This window comes from Liolophura sinensis, chromosome 9, assembly GCF_032854445.1.
Source record: "Liolophura sinensis isolate JHLJ2023 chromosome 9, CUHK_Ljap_v2, whole genome shotgun sequence".
Lineage (NCBI taxonomy): Eukaryota > Metazoa > Mollusca > Polyplacophora > Chitonida > Chitonidae > Liolophura > Liolophura sinensis.
In genome coordinates, this window is record NC_088303.1 from 35,916,417 (window position 1) to 35,926,379 (window position 9,963).

At 38.1% G+C, this 9,963-nt stretch overlaps 1 long non-coding RNA gene across 1 annotated transcript; it reads right to left on the bottom strand.

Moving 5' to 3' along the window:
• Positions 1–4,566: 4,566 nt before the first annotated feature.
• Positions 4,567–8,322, bottom strand: LOC135475560 (uncharacterized). The gene is made up of 3 exons (XR_010445062.1): positions 8,152–8,322; positions 6,310–6,408; positions 4,567–5,598 (listed from the first exon to the last, which is right to left on the bottom strand). It is a non-coding gene; the product is annotated as an uncharacterized LOC135475560 (long non-coding RNA).
• Between the last annotated feature and the right edge of the window lie 1,641 nt (positions 8,323–9,963).

Sequence of the window (9,963 nt, forward strand, 5' to 3'; positions counted from 1 at the left end):
TTGTTTTTTTTTTTTTTTTGTTATTATTCATCTAGGCTAGAGTCTTCATGATAGAATCTTATATCATATATAGTTTCTTTTTTAATTTTCTTGAAACTGCTGCAGTTTTGGATGCAAAAAATGTAGAAGGTAGATCAAACACGTGCAGAGTGGCAGTTAATCCCTGGCTTTATAATACATCAGCTTCACCTTATAATATATGCTTCCCTCACCAAATATGCCATAATTTTGAAATGGAAAATCACATGAATTATGTGGAACTGATGCATCAATTGAGATGTCAGTAGAGGTTATGGATGTAGGCATGAATGTGTGGTTGTGTATATATATATATATATATATATATTTTATGCATAAGAAATATTCGTGGTTATTCATATTGAGCAGGATTTTGAAATATCCATTCTTGAGGAGGATCGCAGTAGAGTTGGAACTTAAATGGTGAATTTCTAATATTTTAAACCTGGTCAACTTTTTAAGAGGATTTTCAATTGTTTTTAGAGCTTATGAGTATTCATTTGTGTTACATCTTTACTTTAATTTAGAAGAACAAAGTGAATCTATTATCAGACATGACTTCATGTAAATTTTTGTTGTTGTGCAAGTTATCACTTTTTTTTTTTGTACATACATATTGTAAGTTTTATTTATCTACATAAAATTAGAGTTTTGCATGTTAAATGTCACTTTTGTTATCTCATTGAATAGATACATGGAGGCTACTTATGTTCATGTACCCTAGCTGTAATGGTTATTTGCATGTTTCTTTTTGTATTCAAGTGAACCCTTTGTGTGTGAATTTATTTACTCTCTGTCTTTTTGACTTTGTTGAATACATGCTTATCATATTTACCAAAATGGCAGGGATAGATTAAACTTTAACCTTACCAAATCATGGATAGGGCATGGATTGTCAAAAAAATAAGGAATTTTGGAGTTCATGTCCATTCACACATCAAACCCTGTTTGTTTTGTCATTAAAATAGTACTTTCACTTCAACAAGTACATACATATGTTATAGTTGTGGATAAGAACAATATTTTCAGTCTTCAGTCCTATAGATAAAGTGATTATTTCACTGTATTACTTCTGGTGAAAGGATCATTCTCCTTTGTTATATTTCTGAACAATACATTTTGAAAAGAAAAAGCTTGTAACATTCCCTTTCAAGTTCTGTGATAAGGAACAAATTACACCTTTGATCAAATGTGCCTCTGATCAGTGTGTCTTGGAGAATGACATGAGCATATATAATGTATGCTATTTAGTTTTTTGGTATATATTCTGAATTCATCATCAGTAAAAATGTCTTCCTCTCAACTTGCCTTGATTACATATGCATGAGCATCATATATTTACATGTATAAAGAAAGTCACATGGATGTACATGTAGGGATATATCTAAAAGGTTTTATGCAACACCATCAAAGAAAACAAGCCTGTATAATGTATTTGTTATATTTTGGGGGAAGGGGGGGGGGGGACTTTGGTCCATTTTTATAATAACATTTTTACTGCTGTAATTTTCTAAATGCCTTTCATACTGCTTGGAGTATTGCGGACCACTGTGCCTTGTGTAGTCACCTGTCCTCGTTAAAAGGCGAAGTCCAATAAGTCAGACCGATCTGCATTGAAGCTGTTAGGTACTTGAATGCAACATTGATTTAAATGTGGGAATTTCATGTAAGCTGTTTTATGTGCATGTACAGTGTATATGCTGTAGTCCTTTCATAATTGTCTGAGCCCAATATCCCTGCCTTCGCCTGCACAGGTTGAGAAAATAGTGTACTGGTACCTCACAGGCTTGCCCATGTATATTTTGGATAATGTGTCCTGCAAGTCAAACCATTTTTGCAAATATTGATCCCATTATCTCCTCGTGTACAAGTACTCCAGATTTTTGAAAGATTTATTATAACCTATTTTTGGGGGAATGAGCATCGAAAAAAAGTTCCGTCTTCTGAACACAGATGGTGTAACTAGTTTTGTAGATACATATTAGATAGACATATATATTCTGTGCCTTAAACTAAATGCCGTTCATCTTCACTTGCAAATCAGATTAACATGTTCATCATGCATAATTATTTTTTTTTTTGTATCCATGTTCATAGGAAAGGTATCAAGCAATACAGATAGACTATACATGTACTTACTAGGATTGTATGAACAATGGAATGTGAGAGAATATTTCTGGCTATGGTGGAAGGTGTTTGTTTTTTTTAATGATTCATTTACTGAATAAAATAACTTATTGTCAAAAACTTTGTTTCCGTATTTGTTTCCTGTAATGTCACATTTGACAGTTTCATTAGTTCCCTTGTTGTTTGCGAGGCCTTGGTGACGAGCAGTCTGCAGTGACACTGCAGGAATTGCATGCGCCACCTTACCACGATTACAGATCACTTGTCTTGAATCCACAAATATGGCGTGCAAGTTGATGACTGCTACTTCTTTTGTAGGCAAAGGCCAGTCGTTCACCCAAGACACTCCTGTTTCTGCCACCCATTGAAATGACCACTATCCTATAAATGATGAATTATGAATAATGGAGTAAAAGCAATCTAATCAATAAATTAGTGCTGTGGAAAACAAGAAAAATTAGAAAGCAGACTATAGCATTATTCCCGACGAGGTGAACCTTAAAAAGACTTAAGATCTGTCCATCGCCCGAACTTGGCAGCCAGCATTTAGTGAAAAGAGCCAGCTCCTCTAGCCTATGATAAAGGCTCACTCTGACCAGTGTGGTATGTTACCGTGGCCAGGACGCAAGTCCAAAGTATCTTTTTCTCCCTATAACTGTTGGGTTGGTGGACCCTTCCTGTAATGAGGGGACACTGCTTACAGGCTGATTTATGTTTATATGGATGTTCAGCTCAAAGCAAACAACCCTGGTGAAGTACAGCGTCAAATACAGTAGACGACCATTCTTAAAATATGTAAGGCTCTGAACAAGGGTAAAGGGAGATAACCATTACAGGAGCCATTATTATCTGCATGGGTTGACATAACCCTGCTCTGGTTTGGAACTCTACACTTAAAAAACTTAACAAAACCACAAGGGCATATAAAACAGGGCTCTCTGTATGTACCTACGTATATATAGTACCTATATACTAGCACATAGTGCACAATAACGCAAATATATAACCTTACCGATTAAACCTCTAAACCTATACATGTATGTGCAAGTACTTGTGAGTTAGGGTGGCACTTTAAACAAGTCAATCAGACTGTATATACGTCACCATCAATGTTATTTCCTTGATAACATGATGATGTAGCGCTGTAAATTGGATACGTTTTGTGCATCACTAAAACAGCATCAAAAGGACACCATGCATACACGACTGATGACACCCATTCCCCCTAATGTATACTGACAAGATGGCTTCCAGTAGCTTACCTGTTGACATATAACCAACCTCTGTGGTGTGCTGAATGAGGAAATATAGCCACAATTTACCAGTTTCAAAGACTTCCACCTGACATGCCTTGGCAATGACCTCATACCTTCCATAATCAGGCAGACACTGTTGGTCTGCTTTACAAAGATGTTGCTGGGCCTCTGTGACTGAGTGGGTTAGCATGCTAGCACATGCCAGTCATATGTGTGGGAAGGTCTTTCAGCTACCTGCAAATCTGTCCCATTTCATCCCACCACAAGGCTGCCCACCGTCTTATAAGTTAAACATTCTTTAGTACAGTTTAACTTATATGACAGTAAATAATTTATTTATTTGATTGGTGTTTTATACCATACTCAAGAATCACGGCGACCAGCATTATGGTGGGAGGAAACCGGGCAGAGCCCGGGGGAAACCCACGACCCTACACAGGTTGCTAGCAGACCTTCCCACTTATGGCCCCAATTAAATAAATAACTACAAGGTCTAAAGGTCTACCATGGTGAAATATGTCTTCACTGTAACAGTTACTTGTCTGATTGGTGTTTTATGCCAGGGGGAAACCCCATGACCATCCTCAGGTTAGTGACAGACCTTCACACGTACGGCCAGAAGGAAGCCGGCATGTGTTGGACTCTCGACTGTATGTTGTTAATGATGTTACACCAGGCACAAGTGGTAACTGCTAACATTGAACAGTTATATTACCCCAATACTGTGCAAGTTCTGCATTGATGTAATATGTCGTCGTCAATGATAACTGGGAGTAAACCGTGGCCACATGGTTAAGGTGTCTACCTTTCAAACGCTAGGTCAAATAAGGTGTGATGACAATATCATTCTCGGATAGGTAATTTTCGCCTTAATGGCAACAAGCAGTCAGAGGTGCTTTCTCCTGCATGGTGCTTTCTCCTGTAATGGGAGTTTGCTGGAGGCCACTTGCCTTCCACCACATAAACATATTTCACACGGAAAACTTCCCTAAGATAACTTGCCAAAGGTTGGTGGTTTACTTCAGGCACTCCAGATTCTTCCGTTCATAATATATTGATTGGCTGACGCTGTGTAAGTGAAAAAAATCCTTAATGATGGCAAAATCTAGGCAAAAAAAAGCACAAAAAAATAAAAAATCAACAACAAATTTACACTGATACTGCCACGCATTTATCAGAGTTAAAAGTTACTACAACAAGCAAGTAATCACACTGAATTTGAATTTTCATGATAATACCCAAACACTGACATGTGTGTAAAAATACATTCATTTATTTTTTAAAAACTTTTTTAAAGATAACTAAATGTATTTACATGTTTGAATTCTGTGATGGGAAAAATTCCACTTCACAATTTACATATATGCAGATTGTTCTGTAGTCTAACATCCTATAATTTCTGCTTATAATCAGGCTTAGTTCTCAGAGTAATTCACCACTGTTGTTGATTTCCCCGTACCTCCCATGTTACTTTTCACCTCATCTGCTTCCCACTGCCATACAGTGATTCCGCAATTCTTTCCCCCTTCCCACTGGAATATCCAATGCAATGATATTATCCTGAACATAACTATCCTGAACTATTTGATCTGAACAAAATCAAGGTCATCTTGGTGTAATCCACAAATGTTGGTCATCCACCTATCTAGCAACTACTTCAGTTCAAAGTCACAAGGCCATACTGATGGTAGGAAATTTTTTTGAAAAACAAAGGGACTTCACAGAAATTAGAATGGAGAGATAAAAAAAAAAGAAGCTATTATTAAAATTCAGAGTTTTGAAGGGTTGGTTGAATGGTACCTAACAAACATTTTAACGATGGCTCCAGTATAAATAACAGCAGGCCATAAAAAGTTGCTGACAGAAACTGCAAATGTCTTTCATGTTAATGAAAGAGAATTGAGAATGGCAGACAGATGAGAACTGTCAACAAATGCCATACAAAACCAATTTGTCAAGCCATAAAGTTCATTTACTCCAGATTATTCTAATACACAACTGTTCACAGTTACCCACTCTACCTCAGGCAACACACAAGAACCCACATCAAAGAAAGTTATCCAAGCTTTGTTCCCATGCCAGATTAGTTTCGTGGCCAGAAAATGGTGAAGATCCTGGGAGGAACAATATTCCAGTCAAAAAAGATCAGTACCACACAATGGGGAGGTTACTCTGATGATCATCTTTTCTTCTCCATCTGCAAATAGAACACAAAAATATGATAGCAAAAAATTGTATTACAGAACATTAACAACACAAATAAATGACTGTAATTCTTCAACCATTTCGCATGTTTGCAAGGTGTTCATTCAAGCATATTCTGAGGGAATTATTCTGTGTTGACTGATAAAATTATACTTTTTGTGAAACCATGAAACTGACCAATCAAACCAATATAGTTTTGTCTCCAAAATGAGCCCAAAAGTGTCCATACATTGCACTGAAAGTTGCTCTTTTATACATGTGAAATGGTTGAGGAATTCGGGTAAATATTTATCAATATTCGTTTAAACTTTCTGTCTATTGAGGTGTGCCCTGAATAATGACAACAGTGTATCAAATGTAATTACTAATGGAACTTGAAGACATTAAACAAATTATGACCATACAATAATATTTTGGCATGGATTGAATTCTTCATTTTTGTATTTATTTTTATGCATCAAATGAAGAGCATGCATAAAAAAATCAATGATCTATTGACTATAAATGGAAAAATATGATATTTATAAGAAACGTTAGCCTTTTTTGCAAAAAACTTACAATATGCGCACATTTTAAAGACTCTAAAATGATGTGTATGTTAGTAGTATGAAAGTAGTATAAACGAATTAAGAGTGTTATATTACTTCACTTCAACTCCTGTATAAGATGTTTTTCATGCACATGTATTCCAGCAGGGACTTACTGATTTCCTCACACAGTCTTTCAAAGCCTTGAATTCTTTAGTACAATCATCCTTCTTTAAATCTCCTTTCACTGACACACATTTGGCATATGAGGATGCCTGAAACAAACAGGGATTCCAGGGTAACATTATTTTGATATATTACATCCCTATCCCAAACAGGGATGTAATATTATTTTGATATATTACATCCCTATCCCAACAGTCATATAAATTTTATAACATTAGGACCTTTATGCAAACTTACTATCAATATTGTAGTTATCCCTATTGAGCTGGTATAGTATTCTCTGACTCAGCCCACCCCAACCTTCTGTTCTTCACCACAACATAGAATGGCTAGATGTCTGACTAGAGGTTGAGTAGCCATGATTATGGTCTATCCTAATACGTCTCAGCCTACACGGATTAGGCAGCCAGCATGCGCTGGACTTGAACTCATGGCAACTGCACTGGTGAGTGGCTCCTAAATGAGTGTGACATTTGCATGCTAAGCACTAATTGACCACAGAGGCTTTGCTGTGCTTTCACTTTGTAGCTCTCCGTCTATCAACATGAATAAAAAGCAAAAAATGTATAACAAGAAATTATACTGGAATTGATTAGTCCTGGATGACTGTTAGCTTTTTTATATTTGTTCTGGCACTTGCATAGTCATGGCTGGGTCCTATTCACCACTGTAGGCTGCTTCGAAAAGTTTCAGAAAACAGTTGGTTAAGTAACCTTCCCGGCCTGTCCAGTTATTCCTTTACAATGCTTAGGGTCATAGAGTACCAGATTGATGAAATCCCAAGCTGTTGATCATGGAGCGGTGATTCCAAGTTCCCAAAATGGCCGCTGTCTTCTGTCTGTTATGGTGCTTGATGCGTGGTTCCAGGTCCTCATGACTTCACAAGGTAGGAGTGTGCAGCCCAGGAACCCAGATGGTGTGTATGAAATGCGCCCATTTGAGTGAAGTTCAAGCGAGAGTAGAAATTTGGGGTGATCTACAACTCAGGATTTTATCAGTCTGGTGCTTTAGGACCTAGTTTGAGGTAGCTCTGATGTGGCTCAGAGGCAAAATTTTACTCTGCCGATAATGGCCCCAAACCAATGTCAGAGATGCAGTTATCGGACCTTTTGTAATACATTGAGGCTGTCATTACAATGGATCACTTTGAGCATCACCAAAGAATCTCACACCCGTGCAACCTTGGAAATAAGTCATCAATGCTGTGCTTGCAATAAACTGACATACAAAAAGATAACGAACATGAGTGTCTATAACATTTGGTCGCTTAAACATATTTGACGAGAAACTTTTGCCTCATAAACAAAGACAAACTGCGCGACGGTAACTGCAACAGGTTTTTAAATGGAGCGCACTCTGCCACTGATTTGGGATCCTACTTGGCCGAATAAAATTTTGCTAAACCCAACGTCAGAGCAATCTCGGACTATCTAAGAACTGTAAAGGAGTAACTGGACATGCAGACCGGAAAGGTTAGTAATAAACTTTAGAAACTTTATGAAGCATCCTACAGTGTCGAATAGGACCCAGCCATGGTTACATGAGCGCCAGAACAAATATATAAAAGCGAACATAATCATCCAGGGCGAAGATTGTGTCGATCCAGGTTGAAGACAGTGATAAGTTGACAATGAATGTATAAGGAGCAGGTCATCAAGATTAGCAACTTTGTCTCATAGCTGCTAGTCCATCTAGATTCACTCAGTGTTCTATTTTAAATTTCTGACATCCATCGTAAAAAAGATGGACTAGCAGTTCACAGGCATAGACAACGGAGTGGCAATATACTATTCTGGGTCCATATTTCGTCACACAATGTAGAAGCCTGTTACCTCAAAGCTGCACTGAATAAAATGGTAGGGAAGTTGTGCCAGTCTTTCTCTGGCTTTTCTTGTAGACTGCATCTCCCCTATGGCATCTCAACCGTCCTCTGTCAAATACGAGAGGAGGACAAGTCCATTTTTCAAATCTGCACCACTCTGTCAACAACCTTCCACTCTCAGCTAAATTTACCCAAAATGTCAGGAGAGCGCCACCACCCTTGCAGGAATGCTCAGCAGAAATACAGTACGGTACATACTTGCTACCAGTATTCGTGGGCCATTTCATGTTGATCTTGAAGGCTAGTAGAAAGGTCTTTTGAAATTTGTTTGGAGGGTAAGATGAAATCTTACTGAAAAAATAAAAAGTAATATTTCAGTTTATTGTTTCTCAGTTGGCTTCCTAAAATGCACTCGCACTTTTTGCACAGGGGCATCTTTTTCACCTTGTGAACTAAGTGTTTGTTCCCATGCACTGGGGCCTCCGTGACCTTGTGGTTAGCCTGCTAGAGCAGAACAATGACCAGGAACCTTTCACCAATACGTCGTTGTGAGTTCAAGTCCAGCTCATGCTGGCTTCCTGGGAAGGTATCACTGGCAGCAACCTGCGAACCTGTTCCCTCCGAGCTTTGTTCAGTTTCTTCCCACCATAGTGTAGTCAAAGATTGCTCAGATTTTAATTTTGGCAAGGTTTTGTGCGGGCAGGGATGGCCCCAAACCGATCGGTTGGCCAAACAAAAACCTAACGTCTGTGCAATATCTCAGACTAACCATAACGCTGGCCTCTGTGGTAAAAGTGAAATACTCATGAGTACAGCATAGTCCGAGGGGAAATTGCCCAATACTAGCTGGTGGTCAAATCATTTAAGGCGTAGGAGTCAAATTATCCAAGGCAAATTGTCCAAGATAGGCGTGTATAGGGCTGAATCTTCAAAGACTAATGACTGAAGATGGTTTCCTATAGGGCCAGTTTATATTGGAGACAAGATCCTTGAGGCCTCTCACCAACACGGTCTCTGTCAGTTCAAGTCCAGCTCATACTGGCTTCCTTTGCAGCCGTAGGTGAGAAGGTCTGCCAGTAGCCTGCTGATGGCCGTGGGTTTCCCCCTGTTTACTCCCACCATGATGTTGGCTGCCTTCGTATATGTGAAATATTCTAGAGTATGTCGTAAAACATCAATCAAATAACGAGTACCTGTATAGGACACAAGAAAAATCAGTGATCTACCTACATGTTACACTCATTTTTTGATCCACAGTTTTATTCCTTACGTAGAATTCCTTGGTAAATATGTCAAAACCACAGATCGAGGCCCTCATCTCCTCATACTTCAGATTGATCTATGAACTCATACTATAGTATGTGACTATACTAGTATGTGATAAATATGTACATGTATTTAAAGATCAAACTAGGATAGCAGTAATTGAGAGCTCATGTGGTCAGTGCAAGAGGATTCGCCCATCTGATTCTTCATATCTCCATCTATGGGTTAACTTGCCACAATCATGGGAATGAATGCTGCTTCAGCAATGATGCAGCCATATATATTTATTTATTAGATTGGTGTTTTACACCGTACTCAAGAATATTTCACTTATACGACGGCGACCAGCATTATGGTGGGAGGAAACCCTAATGGCCTAATAAATACAGATTAAAATATCATTATGGAGGATTCGACTCTGTAGCTTGTACCATATACAGCTTCATCCACAGATATGTTTTGAAAATAGATTTTATACTATAATTCTATTTATTTGATGTTTTACGCCGTACTCAAGAATATTTCACTTATACGACGGCGACCAGCATTATGGTGG